General features: G+C 59.7%; 1 non-coding gene across 1 annotated transcript; it reads left to right on the plus strand.

Annotated features, from left to right (window-relative positions):
- Positions 1-11,877: 11,877 nt before the first annotated feature.
- On the plus strand, positions 11,878-11,996 carry LOC131871844 (5S ribosomal RNA). Its single transcript, XR_009370038.1, has one exon. It is a non-coding gene; the product is annotated as a 5S ribosomal RNA (ribosomal RNA).
- Positions 11,997-15,000: the final 3,004 nt, after the last annotated feature.

Raw genomic sequence — 15,000 nt, forward strand, 5'->3', positions numbered from 1 at the left:
CCAGAGATCGGACTGCTACGATTTACCCCAACAATCATCGTGCCACTCTTCGCAGAGAGGTGATAGACGCCAACGAGCCCGCGCATAGCAATCGAGGTGTAAAAAGGGCGTTGAAGGCAGGAAGCCTGGACGAAAGAGGCTACGAGGTCACCTCGAAGCGGTCTAAGAATCGGGCGCACTTGGGGCGACTACCAGTGCCAACCCCTTATCCCGCGGTGCGTCCGACACACAGAAATTTCCAAGGCGGCCAAGGAGCCTCCCCGCATAGCAATCGGGGTGTGAGGTTACGGATGCAGCATTGATAGCAATCGAGGTGTGAGGCGAAGGATGCAGAAGTGAGAGCCGAGGGATGTAGCAGAGATAGCAATCGGGGTGTGTGATGCAGAAGAGATAGCAATCGAGGTGTGCGGTGGGAAGGGCCCAGCAGCCAGAATGCATGAAGCGACGGATGAAGCAGTGATGACAACCGGGCTGTGAGGAGAGGAGGGATGCAGCCAAGAAAGCAATCAGGGCTCGAGGCAAGGGATGCATCAAGGATAGCAATCATGTTGTGAGGCGAGATTCCAAAGGCTAAACGTGAGAGGCTGCAGGGTCGACTCAGAGAGGTCTATGCATGTGAGAGGCTGAAAGCAAGGTCGACTCGGAGCGGTCTATGCATCGGGCGCGCTTGGGGCGACTACCAGTGCCAACCCCTTATCCCGCGACGCGTCCGACAAAGAGAACGTTCCAAGGCGGCAGAGGAGGTTACCAGCCGAAGGATGCAGTAGCAATAACAGGTATAGTTCCGCGGCGGCCGAGAAGACTCACCGCATAGGAATCGGGATGCGAGGCGAGGGATGCGGCGGGAAGGCCCCGACGGCTAAACGGAAGAGGCTGCAGGGCCGCCTCGGAATGGTCCAAGCATCGGATGCGATTGGGACGACTACCAGTGCCAACCCCTTATCCCGCGATGCGTCCGATACACAGATAGTTCCAAGGCGGCCGAGGAGCCTCACCGCATATCAATCGGGGTGCGAGGCGAGGGATGGGGCGGGAAGGCCCCAACGGCTAGACGGAAGAGGCTTCAGGGCCACCTCGGAATGGTCCAAGCATCGGACGCGCTTGGGGCGACTGCCAGTGCCAACCCCTTATCCCGCGATGCGTCCGATACACAGATGGTTCCAAGGCGGCCGAGGAGCCTCACCGCATAGCAATCGGGGGTGCGAGGCGAGGGATGGGGCGGGAAGGCCCCAACGGCTAGACGGAAGAGGCTTCAGGGCCGCCTAGGAATGGTCCAAGCATCGGACACGCTTGGGGCGACTACCAGTGACAGCCCCCTATCCCGCGATGCGTCCGATACGAAGATGGTTCCAAGGCGGCCGAGGAGCCTCACCGCATAGCAATCGGGGTGCGAGGTGGGGGATGCGGCGAGATGGCCCCAACGGCTAGACGGAAGAGGCCACAGGGCCGCGTCGGAATAGTCCAAGCATCGGACGCGCTTGGGGCGACTACCAGTGACAACCCCTTATCCCGCGATGCGTCCGATACGAAGATAGTTCCAAGGCGGCCGAGGAGCCTCACCGCATAGCAATCGGGGTGCGAGGTGGGGGATGCGGCGAGATGGCCCCAACGGCTAGACGGAAGAGGCTGCAGGGCCGCCTCGGAATAGTCCAAGCATCGGACGCGCTTGGGGCCACTACCAGTGACAACCCCTTATCCCGCGATGCGTCCGATACGAAGATAGTTCCAAGGCGGCCGAAGAGCCTCACCGCATAGCAATCGGGGTGCGAGGTGGGGGATGCGGCGAGATGGCCCCAACGGCTAGACGGAAGAGGCCACAGGGCCGCCTCGGAATAGTCCAAGCATCGGACGCGCTTGGGGCGACTACCAGTGACAACCCCTTATCCCGCGATGCGTCCGATACGAAGATAGTTCCCAGGCGGCCGAGGAGCCTCACCGCATAGCAATCGGGGTGCGAGGCGAGGGATGCGGCGAGATGGCCCCAAAGGCTAGACGGAAGAGGCTGCAGGGCTGCCTCGGAATAGTCCAAGCATCGGACGCGCTTGGGGCGACTACCACTGCCAACCCCTTATCCCGCGATGCGTCCGATACACAGATAGTTCCGAGGCGGCCGAGGAGGTGGGGGATGCAGCGAGATGGCCCCAACGGCTAGACGGAAGAGGCTGCAGGGCCGCCTCGGAATAGTCCAAGCATCGGACGCGCTTGGGGCGACTACCAGTGACAACCCCTTATCCCGCGATGCGTCCGATACACAGATAGTTCCGAGGCGGCCAAGGAGCCTCACCGCATAGCAATCGTGGTGCGAGGTGGGGGATGCGGCGAGATGGCCCCAACGGCTAGACGGAAGAGGCTGCAGGGCCGCCTCGGAATGGTCCAAGCATCGGATGCGCTTGGGGCGACTACCACTGCCAACCCCTTATCCCGCGATGCGTCCGATACACAGATAGTTCCAAGGCGGCCGAGGAGCCTCACAGCATAGCAATCAGGGTGCGAGGCGAGGGATGCGGCGAGAAAGCCCCAACGGCTAGAGGGAAGAGGCTTCAGGTCCGCCTCGGAATGGTCCAAGCATCGGACGCGCTTGGGGCGACTACCAGTGACAACCCCTTATCCCGCGACGCGTCCGATACACAGATAGTTCCAAGGCGGCCGAGGAGCCTCACCGCATAGCAATCGGGGTGCGAGGCGAGGGATGCGGCGAGAAGGACCCAACGGCTACACGGAAGAGGCTTCGGGGCCGCCTCGGAATGGTCCAAGCATCGGACGCGCTTGGGGCGACTACCAGTGACAACCCCTTATCCCGCGACGCGTCCGATACACAGATAGTTCCAAGGCGGCCGAGGAGCCTCACCGCATAGCAATCGGGGTGCGAGGCGAGGGATGCGGCGAGAAGGACCCAACGGCTAGACGGAAGAGGCTTCGGGGCCGCCTCGGAATGGTCCAAGCATCGGACGCGCTTGGGGCGACTACCAGTGACAACCCCTTATCCCGCGACGCGTCCGATACACAGATAGTTCCAAGGCGGCCGAGGAGCCTCACCGCATAGCAATCGGGGTGCGAGGCGAGGGATGCGGCGAGAAGGACCCAACGGCTAGACGGAAGAGGCTTCGGGTCCGCCTCGGAATGGTCCAAGCATCGGACGCGCTTGGGGCGACTACCAGTGACAACCCCTTATCCCGCGACGCGTCCGATACACAGATAGTTCCAAGGCGGCCGAGGAGCCTCACCGCATAGCAATCGGGGTGCGAGGCGAGGGATGCGGCGAGAAGGACCCAACGGCTAGACGGAAGAGGCTTCGGGTCCGCCTCGGAATGGTCCAAGCATCGGACGCGCTTGGGGCGACTACCAGTGACAACCCCTTATCCCGCGACGCGTCCGATACACAGATAGTTCCAAGGCGGCCGAGGAGCCTCACCGCATAGCAATCGGGGTGCGAGGCGAGGGATGCGGCGAGAAGGACCCAACGGCTAGACGGAAGAGGCTTCGGGTCCGCCTCGGAATGGTCCAAGCATCGGACGCGCTTGGGGCGACTACCAGTGACAACCCCTTATCCCGCGACGCGTCCGATACACAGATAGTTCCGAGGCGGCCGAGGAGCCTCACCGCATAGCAATCGGGGTGCGAGGCGAAGGATGCGGCGAGAAGGACCCAACGGCTAGACGGAAGAGGCTTCGGGTCCGCCTCGGAATGGTCCAAGCATCGGACGCGCTTGGGGCGACTACCAGTGACAACCCCTTATCCCGCGACGCGTCCGATACACAGATAGTTCCAAGGCGGCCGAGGAGCCTCACCGCATAGCAATCGGGGTGCGAGGCGAGGGATGCGGCGAGAAGGACCCAACGGCTAGACGGAAGAGGCTTCAGGGCCGCCTCGGAATGGTCCAAGCATCGAACGCGCTTGGGGCGACTACCAGTGACAACCCCTTATCCCGCGACGCGTCCGATACACAGATAGTTCCGAGGCGGCCGAGGAGCCTCACCGCATAGCAATCGGGGTGCGAGGCGAGGGATGCGGCGAGAAGGACCCAACGGCTAGACGGAAGAGGCTTCAGGGCCGCCTCGGAATGGTCCAAGCATCGGACGCGCTTGGGGCGACTACCAGTGACAACCCCTTATCCCGCGACGCGTCCGATACACAGATAGTTCCGAGGCGGCCGAGGAGCCTCACCGCATAGCAATCGGGGTGCGAGGCGAGGGATGCGGCGAGAAGGACCCAACGGCTAGACGGAAGAGGCTTCAGGGCCGCCTCGGAATGGTCCAAGCATCGGACGCGCTTGGGGCGACTACCAATGACAACCCCTTATCCCGCGACGCGTCCGATACACAGATAGTTCCGAGGCGGCCGAGGAGCCTCACCGCATAGCAATCGGGGTGCGAGGCGAGGGATGCGGCGAGAAGGACCCAACGGCTAGACGGAAGAGGCTTCAGGGCCGCCTCGGAATGGTCCAAGCATCGGACGCGCTTGGGGCGACTACCAGTGACAACCCCTTATCCCGCGACGCGTCCGATACACAGATAGTTCCGAGGCGGCCGAGGAGCCTCACCGCATAGCAATCGGGGTGCGAGGCGAGGGATGCGGCGAGAAGGACCCAACGGCTAGACGGAAGAGGCTTCAGGGCCGCCTCGGAATGGTCCAAGCATCGGACGCGCTTGGGGCGACTACCGTTGCCAACCCCTTATCCCGCGATGCGTCTGATACACAGATAGTTCCGAGGCGGCCGAGGAGCCTCACCGCATAGCAATCGGGTTGCGAGGCAGATTATTGGGAAGGGAACCCCCTGGGATGCGGCTCAAGCAGTGCCCAAAGGGACTGGAATGCGGAATCACATCGAGAGACCCAAATGCTATACGAGGGCTCAAATCGAATTATCGATTTGGCCACGACATGGACGCATCGGAACGACTACCTTTGCCGAACCACTCGCAATTGCATCCATACCGAAACCAATAGACATTTCCGTTAGAGCCCTCGCATAGCATTCGGGAATCTCGCATGCCCCTCTAAATCGACCAATGCTGGCGCTCAATGAAAATCCGAGCGCTACCACCGTTCGAGCGCCAGCATTGGTCGAGTTAGAGGGGCACGGGGGAGAATGCTCCAGTCAACACCTCCCCTATATAAGTTATTTGTCCGATTCTCGCACAACCGTAGTCTGCCTCGTCGAATCAAACAACGGTCCCAGATTCCGACTTCCGTTCCGTAGAGACCCAAAAGCTAGATGGAGGCTCGCAAGAAAGAGAGTCGGCGCATAGCAATCGGGTTTCTCGAACGTTTAGGGACCGAGCTCACTTGCGGATAGGGCAAAATCCGCCAAGCAACCCAAAAGCTAGACGGGGGCTCGAATCGAATCGCCTAGGCGGCCACAACAACGACGTGTTGGATCGACTACCAGTGCCAAACCATTCAGCAAGACTAGTCTGTGTCGAGGCCGGATAGAGATTCTCAGAGAGCGCCCGCATAGCATTTAGGAGACCTGCCGCGTCCCTCACACTCGACAAATGGTGGTGCACGTTTATAAATCCGAGCGATCCCAACCCTTTCAAGCACCAACATCGGTCGAGATAGAGGGGCACGGAGGGGGCTGCGTGAGACAACACAGTCCCCTATATAAGTTATTTGTCCGATTCTCACACATCCGAAGAATGGTCATCAAATCGGACAACAGCCCAAACTTCCGACTTCCGTCCCAGAAAGCCCAAGAGCTATCTAAAACGTTCATGGCCGGAACTCGATCGCGGCTATACCAGTCCGCCAAGCAACCCAAAAGCTAGACTGGAGCTCTAGTCGAATCACCTCTGTGGCCATTGCAAGGACGTGTTGGAGCGACTACCATTGCCGAACCATTCCGCAGGTCGAGTCCATACCAAGGCCGCATAGAGATTCACGATGAGCTCCTGCATAGCAATCAGGAGACTTGCCGTGTCCATCACAATCGATAAATCCTGGTGCAAGATTTTTGCATCCGAGCGCTCCAACCAGTCGAGCACCAGCATCAATCGACATAAACGGGCACGGGGGGAGGATGCTCGAGAACACTACCTCCCCTATATAAGTTATTTGTCCGATTCTCAAGCAGCCGAAGTCTGGTCATCGAATCGGGTCAAAGACCACAACTTCCGACTTTACCCACAATGCAAGTCATCGAATCGAACATCGGCCCCCGAGTCGGACTCCATGCGTATGTCAGGTCATCGGACCCAAATTCCGCCTTCCTGCGCATGGCGGGCCATCAATATCAACTCGGTCATCGGACCCAAACTCCGCCTTTTTGCGTATGGCACGCCTTCAAATCGGTCATCGGACCCAAATTCCGCCTTCCTGTGCATGGCGGGCCATCAACATCAACTCGGTCATCGGACCCAAATTCCGCCTTTCTGCGCATGGCACGCCATCAACTCGGTCATCGGACCCAAATTCCGCCTTCCTGCGCATGGCAGGTCATCGGACACAAATTCAGACCTCGCCAATATGCCTACGTATCGAATCGGTCATCGGACCCAACTTCCGACTTCATCCATACTGTAGGGTCTTTGAGGTTGGCGCGGTGCGCTCAACCCAGGGAGTCGACCCATCGAAGCATACACCTCCCCTATATAAGCTATTTGTCCGATTCCCACACCTGTGTAGTTTGCACCTCTGACCAGGACATCGACCCCAACTTCCGAACTCGACTGCAACGACGGCACCAGCGCCTTGGTGCGCACCTTGCGACGCACAGTCCCAACATTCGCCTTCCTGCACATGGCAGGTCATCGGACCCAAATTCCGACCTCGCGAGTATGCCTACATATCGAATCGGTCATCGGACCCAACTTCCGACTTCATCCATACCGTAGGGTCTTTGAGGTTGGCGCGGTGCGCTCAACCCGGGGAGTCGACCCAACGAAGCATACACCTCCCCTATATAAGCTATTTGTCCGATTCCCACACCTGTGTAGTTTGCACCTCCGATCAAGACATCGACCCCAACTTCCGAACTCGCCTCCAACGACCGAACCAGCGCCTTGGTGCGCACCTTGCAACGCACAGTGCCAACATTCGCCTTCCTGCACGTGGCAGGTCATCGGACCCAAATTCCGACCTCGCGAGTATGCCTACATATCGAATCGGTCATCGGACCCAACTTCCGACTTCATCCATACCGTAGGGTCTTTGAGGTTGGCGCGGTGCGCTCAACCCGGGGAGTCGACCCAACGAAGCATACACCTCCCCTATATAAGCTATTTGTCCGATTCCCACACCTGTGTAGCTTGCACCTCCGATCAGGACATCGACCCCAACTTCCGAACTCGACTAAAAAGACCGCACCAGCGCCTTGGTGTGCACCTTGCAACGCACAGTGTCAACATTCGCCTTCCTGCACATGGCAGGTCATCGGACCCAAATTCCGACCTCATGAGCATACCTACTAATCGAATCGGTCATCGGACCCAACTTCCGACTTCATCCATACCGTAGGGTCTTTGAGGTTGGCGCGGTGCGCTCAACCTGGGGAGTCGACCCATCGAAGCATACACCTCCCCTATATAAGCTATTTGTCCGATTCCGACACCTGTGTAGTTTGCACCTCCGCTCAGGACATCGACCCCAACTTCCGAACTCGCCTGCAACGACCGAACCAGCGCCTTGGTGCGCACCAAAAGTGCGCACTTTTGGAGGGCACTTTTCTGCGCTCCAAAGGTGCGCACTTTTGGAGGGCACTTTTTGGAGGGCACTTTTCTGCGCTCCAAAGGTGCGCACTTTTGGAGGGCACTTTTTGGAGGGCACTTTTCTGCGCTCCAAAGGTGCGCACTTTTGGAGGGCACTTTTTGGAGGGCACTTTTCTGCGCTCCAAAGGTGCGCACTTTTGGAGGGCACTTTTTGGAGGGCACTTTTCTGCGCTCCAAAGGTGCGCACTTTTGGAGGGCACTTTTTGGAGGGCACTTTTCTGCGCTCCAAAGGTGCGCACTTTTGGAGGGCACTTTTTGGAGGGCACTTTTCTGCGCTCCAAAGGTGCGCACTTTTGGAGGGCACTTTTTGGAGGGCACTTTTCTGCGCTCCAAAGGTGCGCACTTTTGGAGGGCACTTTTTGGAGGGCACTTTTCTGCGCTCCAAAGGTGCGCACTTTTGGAGGGCACTTTTGTGCACTCCAAAGGTGCGCACTTTTGGAGGGCACTTTTCCTGTGCTCCAAAGGTGCACACCTAGGTGAGCACCTTCGACCACACCTTGTAGCACACCAAACTCTGACTTTCGACTTCATCCGCAATGCAGGGTCTTTGAGGTTGGCGCAATGCGCACAACCAGGGGAGTCGACCCATCAAACCCAACACCTCCCCTATATAAGCTATTTGTCTGATTCTCATACATGCGTAGCCTGCAGGAGCAATTAGGACATCGACCCCAACTTTCGGCTTCTAAACGAAAACAAGGTCTTTGAGGTTGGTGTAATGCGAACAACTAGGGGAGTCAACCCATCAAACCCAACACCTCCCCTATATAAGCTATTTGTCTGATTCTCATACATGTGTAGTCTACAGGAGCAATTAGGACATCGACCCCAACTTTTGACTTCTTAACGAAAACAAGGTCTTTGAGGTTGACGTAATGCGCACAACCAGGGGAGTCGACCCATCAAACCCAACACCTCCCCTATATAAGCTATTTGTCCGATTCTCATACATGTGTAGCCTGCAGGAGCCATTAGGACATTGACCCCAACTTTTGACTTCTTAACGAAAACAAGGTCTTTGAGGTTGGCGTAATGCGCACAACCAAGGGAGTTGACCCATCAAACCCAACACCTCCCCTATATAAGCTATTTGTCTGATTCTCATACATGTGTAGCCTGCAACAACGATTAGGACATCCACCCCAACTTCTGAATTCGTCTGCGTTGACCGCACCAAAGGTGCACGCCTTGGTGCTCACCAAAATCCGACTTCCGACTTCTTCTGCTATGCGGGGTCTTTGAGGTTGGCGCAGTGCGCACAACCAGGGGAGTCAACCCACCGAATGCAACACCTCCCCTATATAAGCTATTTGTCTGATTCTCATACATGCGTAGACTGCAGCAATGATTAGGACATCCACCCCAACTTTTGACTTCTTAAACAAGACAGGGTCTTTGAAGTTGGTGCAGTGCACACAACCAGGGGAGTCGACCCATCAAACGCAACACCTCCCCTATATAAAGCTATTTGTCCGATTCTCATACGTGTAGTCTGCAGCAGCGATTAGGACATCGACCCCAACTTCCGAATTCGTTTGCATTGACCGCACCAAAGGTGCACGCCTTGGTGTGCACCCTGGAGTGCACTTTGGTGCTCACCTCGGTGCACACTTTGGTGTGCACCTCGGTGTGCACCAAAGGTGCGCACCTTGGAGTGCACCAAAGGTGTACACTTTGGAGCGCACCACATAGGGTCTTTGAGAGGTTGGCGCAGTGCGCACACCAAGGTGGGTGTTGAGGTGCGTGCCGAGGTGGGTGGGTGCTAGGGTGCGCTCCATGGTGGGTGCCAGGGTGGGTGCGTGCTAGGGTGGATTCCAAAGAGGGTCATAGGGTGGGTGCCAAGGTGGGTTGGTGATATAGTGGGTTCAAAGGTGGGTACTAGGGTGGGTTCCAAGGTGGGTCACAAGTTGGGTGCCAGGATGCGTGGGTGTTAGGTTGGGTGCCAAGGTGGGCTCCTGCGTGGGTGGGTGCTAGGGTGGGTTTCAAGGTGGACGCGAGGGCGGGTGCCAAGGTGGGTAACAAGTTGGGTGTTAGGATGGGTGAGTGCTAGAGTGGGTGCCAAGGTGGGTGGGTGCTAAGGTGGATGCCAAGGTGGTTCACAGGGTGGGTGGGTTCTAGGGTGAGTTCCAAGGTGGGTCACAGGTTCAGTGCTAGGGTGGGTGTCAAGGCGGGTGTCGAGGTGCCTGGGTGCTAGGGTGTGGATGCCAATGTGGGTCATAGGGTGGGTACTAGGGTGGGCTGCAATGTGGGTGCCAAGGTGGGTAACATGCTCGGTGGGTTCTAAATTGGGTGCCAGGGTGGGTGTGCACCCACCTTGCCCGAGGTGGGTGCCAAGGTGCCAGTGTGGGTGGGTGCTAAGGTGGATGCCAAGGTGGGTGAGAAGGTGGGTGATAGGTTGAGTGGTAGGATGGGTGGGTGCCAAGATGGGTCACAGGGTGGGTGCAAGGGTGGGTAGGTGCTAGGGTTGGTGTCAGGGTGGGTGGGTGCTAGGTTGGGTTCCAAGGTGGGTGCGAGGGTGAGTGTCAAGGTGGGTCACAGGTTAGGTGCTAGGATGGGTGAGTGCTAGGGTGCAAAGGTGCCAGGGTGGGTGCTAGGATGGGTCGATGCTAGGGTGAGTGGCAAGGTGGGTCCACAAGTGTCAAGGTGGGTGCCGAGGTGGGTGCCAAGTCGGCGACTGCTATGGTGGATGCCAAGGTGGGTCACGGGGTGGGTGCCAAGTTGCTAGGTTGGGTTCCAAGGTGGGTGCCAACGTGGGTGCTAGGGTGCGTGGGTTAAAGGGTGTGTCACAACGTGGGTGCCAGGATGGGTGCGCACCCACACTGGCCAAGACGGGTGCGGGTGCAAGGTTGGGTTCCAAGCCCGGTCACAGGCTGGGTGCTAGGATGGGTGGGTGCCAAGGTGGGCACCAGGGTGGGTGCACCCACCCTGGCCAAGGTGGGTCACGGGGTGGGTCCTAGGGTGGGTAACGGGGTGGGTACTAAGGTGCGTGCCAAGGTGGGTCATAGGGTGGGTGCCAAGGTGGGCACCAGGGTGGGTGTGCACCAACCCTAGCCAGGGTAGGTCACGGGGTGGTTGTCGGGGTGGGCGTCAAGGAGCCAAGGTGGGTGGCAAGTAGCCAAGTTGCGTGCCAAGGTGGGTGTCGGGGTGGGTGCCAAGGATCCAAGGTGGGTGCCAAGGAACCAAGGTGGGTGTCTGGGTGGGTGCCGAGGTGGGAGCCAGGGTGGGTCCCAAGGTGAGTGCAAAGGTGGGTGCCAGGGTCAAGGTGAGTGCCAATGTGGGTTCCAAGGTGCCAGGGTCAGGGTGAGTGCCAATGTGGGTTCAAAGGTGCTAAGTTGGGTGCGAGGTTGGGTGCGAGGGTGGGTGGGTGCCAAGGTGTGCTAGGTGGAAGCCCGGGTGGGTCGGCATCCCATGGGTGTCGAGTTGGGTGCCTGATGGGTGCTTCTTGTCAAGTTTTAGTCGTCGGGACTCATTTCGAGCCTTAGAGGTCGTTTCTTGTCCGGTTGCCCTGTCTTCGACCTGGGAACCCAATTTTGGTCCTCGGGTCCCATTTTTTTTTGTCTCGCATCCCACTTTTGGCCTGTGGCCTTTTCGGGGTCGATTCTCGTTTTGGGCATCAGAGCATGTTTCTTCTCCTAAAACCCAATATTTGTTTATTAAGTCTCGGAACACATTTTTGTTCTCGTGGACCCATCATGGGTCTTGGAACGCATTTGTGGTCCTTGGGTCCCATTTTGCATCCCGAAACTTGTGTTTTGGTGCTTGATCCCTATTTTGGGTGCCCACCTTGCACCAAGTGCGCACCCGGGGCAAACCGAGCGCCTTGGTGCACCGGGGCAAGATCGAGCGTGCACCCGAGGCGCCCCGAACATGCACCAAGGTGCACTCGGCCCACATGTGAGCGCAGGTCGTTGCGCCCGAGGTGGTGTGTGGGCACCGCGTTGCAGACGGGACACTGCACGCACACGACGCCCCCTCCAGGTGCACGCACGTAGGCCGGGCCGGGTGCACACCCGACGCCCTAGCAAGGTGCGCGCACCCGGGCAGGGCTCACACTTGGCGAACGGGGCGCACTTCGCGAGGGAGGGTGTGCACCTCGACGGGGGTGGGTGGCCGGGGTGGATTCGCACGTGGGTCGCGGTTTGCTAAGTACACACTGCGACAAGCTCATAACGGGTGCGATCATACCAGCATTAGTGCACCGGATCCCATCAGAACTCCGCAGTTAAGCGCGCTTGGGCCGGAGTAGTACTGGGATGGGTGACCTCCCGGGAAGTCCCGGTGTTGCACCCTTTTTTAGTTTTTCGCCGGGCGTCGCAATGCTATTTGAATAAACCTTTTGCCCGTTTGCGTTCTCGTCGGGGCCGGGCCGGGCCGGGGTGCGCTGCCCGCACTACCGCGCGCGCGGGGGCGACACCGAGCGCGCACCCGAGGCACCCCGAGCACACAGGCCACGGTGCAACCCGGGCGTTGTGCGCGCACCCCGGTGCGCCCGAGGTGCTGCGCGCGCACCCAGGTGAAATCGGTGTGCACCTCGGCCAGTGCGCGCTCGGTCGAGTCGCGCACGTTGGCCAAGGTGCACGGTGATGTTTCTTACTCTAAGGTTCCGCACCAGACGCCCGGGACAGGTGAGCGAAGCTGGGCGGGGCCGGGTGCGCGGCCGGGGCAGGTGCACGCAGCTGGAGAGAGCTTTGGAGCACACTTCGGAGCGCACCAATGATGCGCTCCATTCAAAAGTTTCCTGAAAAGGCAAAAAAAGTTGAGATTATAGAATTTCCCACTTGAGAGATTGTAAAAAAAAAAAATTTAAAATGAAGGAAACGCGGGTGCCAAGGTGTGCGCAGCCCAGCCAAGGTGTGCGCACCAAGGCGCCCACCCTGGCGAAGGTGCACGCAAGGTGCGCACCCGAGGCAAACCGGACAATTAACCCAACTTTCGACTTCGCGCGCACCTTGGAGCGCACTTCGGAGCGCTCCTTGGTGCGCACCAATCTTGGGCACCTCGGAGTGCACCATGGCGCCCACCAAGGTGCGCACCCGGGGCAAACCGAGCTCCGACTTCGTGCGCACCTTGGAGCGCACGAAAGGTGCGCACCATGGCGCCCACCAAGGTGCGCAGCCCAGCCAAGGCGTGCGCATCAAGGTGCGCACCCTGGCGAAGGTGCGCACCCGGGGCAAACCGAGCTCCGACTTCGTGCGCACCTTGGAGCGCACAAAAGGTGCGCAACCCAGCCAAGGTGTGCGCACCCCGGTCAAACCGAGCTCCGAATCGTGCGCACCAGAGGTGCACGCCATCGTGCGCACCTTGGAGCACACTTCGGAGCCCTCCTTGGTGCGCGCCGATGTTGCGCACCTCGGAGCGCACCCGGGGAAAACAATGCAATTAACCCGACTTTCGACTTCGTGGGCACCTCGGAGCGCTCTCGGGTTCGCACCTCGGAGCACACCGAGGTGCGCACCTTTGATGCGCTGCCTTCACCAATTTCCAGAAAAGGCAAGAAAACATTGAGAAGGTGTGCGCACCGAGGTGCCCACCCTGGCGAAGGTGCACGCGAGGTGCGCACCCGGGGCAAACCGGGCTCCGACTTCGTGCACGCCGCACCTTGGAGCACACTTCGGAGCGCTCCTTGGTGCGCACCAGGGCGCGCAACCCAGCCGAGGTGCCCACCCCGGCGAAGGTGCACGCGAGGTGCGCACCCGGGGCAAACCGGGCTCCGACTTCGTGCACGCCATGGTGCCCACCGCGGCGAAGGTGCACGCGAGGTGCGCACCCGGGGCAAACCGGGCTCCGACTTCGTGCACGCCGCACCTTGGAGCACACTTCGGAGCGCTCCTTGGTGCGCACCATGGTGCCCACCAGGGCGCGCAACCCCGCCGAAGGTGCACGCGAGGTGCGCACCCGGGGCAAACCGGGCTCCGACTTCGTGCACGCCGCACCTTGGAGCACACTTCGGAGCGCTCCTTGGTGCGCACCATGGTGCCCACCAGGGCGCGCAACCCCGCCGAAGGTGCACGCGAGGTGCGCACCCGGGGCAAACCGGGCTCCGACTTCGTGCACGCCGCACCTTGGAGCACACTTCGGAGCGCTCCTTGGTGCGCACCAGGGCGCGCAACCCAGCCGAGGTGCCCACCCCGGCGAAGGTGCGTACCCGGGGCAAACCGGGCTCCGACTTCGTGCACGCCGCACCTTGGAGCACACTTCGGAGCGCTCCTTGGTGCGCACCATGGTGCCCACCAGGCCGCGCAACCCAGCCAAGGTGTGCGCACCAAGGTGCACGCGAGGTGCGCACCCGGGGCAAACCGGGGTCCGACTTCGTGCACGCCGCACCTTGGAGCACACATCGGGGCGCTCCCGGGTTCGCACCGGCGTTGCGCACCGTGGTGGGCACCTCGGAGCACACCAAGGTGGGCAGCGAGGTGCGCACCTTTGATGCGATGCCTTCACTAATTTCCATAAAAGGCAAAAAAAAAACGAGATTTTAAAATTTCCGTTTTGAAAGATAGTGAGAAAAAGGGAATGCTGGTGCCATCTTGAGCCCGCCCTGGTGCGCAGCCCAGCCAAGGTGTGCGCACCAAGGTGCCCACCCTGGCGAAGGTGCGCGCCCGGGCAATTAACCCAACTTCCAACTTCGCGCGCGCCAGGGTGGGAGCGCACCCAACAACCGGGCCTGGGAAGAGCCAATGCGAGAAACCCCACCAAACGCTCTGACAAAAAAAGAGGGGGCGCTCCAGTAACCCCGCTTCGGAGCGCACCCTGGGCAAACCCAGCCAAGGTGCCCACCCCGGCCAAGGTGCAGGCGAGGTGCGCACCCGGGGCAAACCGGGCTCCGACAACGTGCACGCCGCACCTTGGAGCACACTTCGTAGCGCTCCCGGGTGCGCACCTCAGAGCACACCAAGGTGGGCAGCGAGGTGCGCACCTTTGATGCGCTGCCTTCACTAATTTCCAGAAAAGGCAAAAAAAAAAGGAGATTTTAAAATTTCCGTTTTGAAAGATAGTGAAAAAAACGGAACGCGCGTGCCATCTTGAGCCCGCCCTGGTGCGCAGCCCAGGTAAGGTGCCCACCCTGGCAAAGGTGCGCACCCGGGCAATTAACCCTACTTCCGACTTCGTGCGCGCCAGGGTGGCAACCGGGCCTCGGAAGAGCCAATGCGAGAAACCCCACCAAACGCTCCGACAAAAAAAGAGGCGGCGCTCCAATAACCCCGCTTCGGAGCGCAGCCGGGGCAAACCCAGCCAAGGTGCCCACCCCGACGAAGGTGCACGCGAGGTGCGCACCCGGGGCAAACCGGGCTCC

The sequence above is a fragment of the Cryptomeria japonica genome, unplaced genomic scaffold (assembly GCF_030272615.1).
Source record: "Cryptomeria japonica unplaced genomic scaffold, Sugi_1.0 HiC_scaffold_471, whole genome shotgun sequence".
Taxonomy (NCBI): Eukaryota; Viridiplantae; Streptophyta; class Pinopsida; order Cupressales; family Cupressaceae; genus Cryptomeria; species Cryptomeria japonica.